The sequence below is a fragment of the Marmota marmota genome, unplaced genomic scaffold (assembly GCF_001458135.2).
Source record: "Marmota marmota marmota unplaced genomic scaffold, marMar, whole genome shotgun sequence".
NCBI lineage: Eukaryota > Metazoa > Chordata > Mammalia > Rodentia > Sciuridae > Marmota > Marmota marmota.
Window position 1 is genome coordinate 1,657,479 of NW_026000026.1, and position 2,254 is coordinate 1,659,732.

At 58.0% G+C, this 2,254-nt stretch overlaps 1 protein-coding gene across 2 annotated transcripts in view; it reads right to left on the bottom strand.

Annotated features, from left to right (window-relative positions):
• Adrm1 (ADRM1 26S proteasome ubiquitin receptor) overlaps positions 1 to 684 on the bottom strand; it is a 5,279-nt gene extending 4,595 nt beyond the window's left edge. Inside the window, exon 1 of one of the 2 annotated variants that reach the window (XM_015478607.2) lies at positions 661 to 684. The gene's annotated coding sequence lies outside the window, so the exon portion shown is untranslated. Of the gene's footprint in view, positions 1 to 300; positions 323 to 660 lie in introns of those variants that run through there. The other variant, XM_048810701.1, reaches the window with a different exon arrangement.
• Positions 685 to 2,254: the final 1,570 nt, after the last annotated feature.

Sequence of the window (2,254 nt, forward strand, 5' to 3'; positions counted from 1 at the left end):
CGGAAGCCCGCTCTCGCCCGCCCCGTCCGCGTTCTGGCCGCCAATTGGGCCCCATCAGCCCCTCGGCCGGATCTATCCCGTCCACGATTGGTCCACTCGGCCGTCCGTTTTCCCGGCCCGCCCCGGCCGCCCCCGCGCCGGCGGCTCCTTCCGGCGGAAGCGCGGTCCCGGGGCGCACGGGCCAGAGAGGCCCCTATTGTTGCTGTGTCATAGGGGAGCGGCGGCGGCCCCTGGCGGCGGCGCCGGGAACGGCGGGCCGCGAACCCTGGGCACCGCGTCCTCACCCCGGGAGAGCCTCACCCCGGGAGCCGGTGGCTCTGCGCCGCTCTCCGGGCCGCCCGCGTGCGGGTGCGCCCAGCTGTGCGGGCCTGGGGCAGGTGTCGGCAGCGGCCACCAGCCGACCCTGCGGAGCCACCGCGCCAGGCCCGCAGGAAGCCAGCCCGACCCTCGTGCGTCCTCAGCGACGTTCCAGGGCCTTGGACCCAGGAGGCGCGGGTGTCACAACGGCCGCACGGTGGCCTGAGCCGTGGCGGCCGATGGCCCGGGTGCCCTGGAGGGGGCGGCGCGCCTTTCCGCGGCCCGAGCGCCCCGCCGTGCCGCCCTCCGCTCCTGCCATGGACAGCGGGCGCGGGGCCCTGCGAGGGAGACCTGTAAGCTGACCTGGCTCCAAAAAGAGCCCAAGCGGGACGTGGCTGTGCGGGGCAGCGCCCTGGTTCAGTCCCCGGCGCGGAAAGAAGGATCCGTACAGAGTGGGCCAGTGCCCTTCCCAGCCCGGCCTCCGCTTATCCTCGACACTGCCCGGAGTCGGTGGCGCCCGGTGCCATCTGTCACTTTCTGGGTGTGCCTGTGTGACACTTGTATGTTCTTCAGCTTTTCCTGAAAAGTACTGATCCACTCGACGTTGCTTCCGAGCTGTGTCCACCTCACATGGCCCTGGCGCGGGCGACTCAACCCCAGCTGTTCTGCTGCGGGAAGCGCACCTCCTTCTCCGGTCTTGGTGAACACAGGCATTTGCTTCGTTTTTTTACTACAGTGTTCCAATTTTAGATCGAAATTTAACTGATCTAAATATTCACTATTTTTTGTCTGAGAAAATAGCTGTTTTCGTTATTATGATTATTATTATTGTACTTGGGATTGAACCCAGGGGTGCTTTACCACTGAGCCACATCCCCTATTTTGAGACAGGATCTTCCTAAATTGCTTAGGGCCTCACTAAATTGCTGAGGCTGGCCTCAAATTTGTAATCCTTTTGCCACAGTCTCCTGCTTCCCTAGGATTCCATCCTGTGCTATCATGCCTGACTTCACTCAAGTTTAGCTTAGACTCACCAGAGGTAGGTCTGTGGTCTGGATTGTCTGCAATGCTGAATATCTCCAACCCAGGGCTTCACTTACCCAGAGAAGCTTTCTAACACTGAGCTACACCCCCAGCCCTACTTTAAATTAGTTAATACTCTTAATGTCTTCCTCTTAATCTTTTAAAAATATTTTTAGTTATAGGTGGACACACAATACCTTTATTTTATTTAGTTGTTTTTTTTTTTTTTAACGAGGTGTTAAGGATCAAACCCAGGGCCTCACACATTAGGCAAGTGCTCTACCACTGAGCCACAACCCCAGCCCCCTTCCTCTTAATTTCTAATATGGTAACTATCAATAGATAAAGCCCACATGAGCAAGAGTTCTTTGGGGGTCCTCCATAATCGTGTGTGTGGTGCTAGGGATGCAACTCAGGACCTCACACCTGCTTGTGAACTGTCAGCCAGTAAGCAACATTTCCAGCCTCTGTGATTTTTAAGAATCTACAAGTGTCCAGAGACCAAAGTGGCTTGTGCCACATCACTGACCCAGTGTGTTCACGCAGAACAGGGAACAAAGTTAGGCGACCCCTCCTGGCTCTCCAGGCATGTGGCCAGCAGGCAAGTACCACTTGTTCAAAGTCATAAAACTAAAATGTGCCACCAGCGGCCGTAGCTAATGGCACTCTGCAGGATCCAGAGTCCACCCTGCTTCCTCAGGGCCATGGGCACCAACAGCCCTGGCCACCAAGGGCTCTGGAGTCAGGGTTTGCTCCAAAGGAGCAGGAAGCCTGTGGCCAGGGCTTCAGAAAGCAGAATGCATCATGCATGCTTCAAGAGGTGTTCCCCCTTTCCTCCTGTGGGCACTACAGTGAGGGGAGGACAGGCATTAAGGAGGCTGTGCCAGGGTCCTGCCTCCAGGAGGGTGGCTGTCCTGGCCTGGCAGAGGGCCTG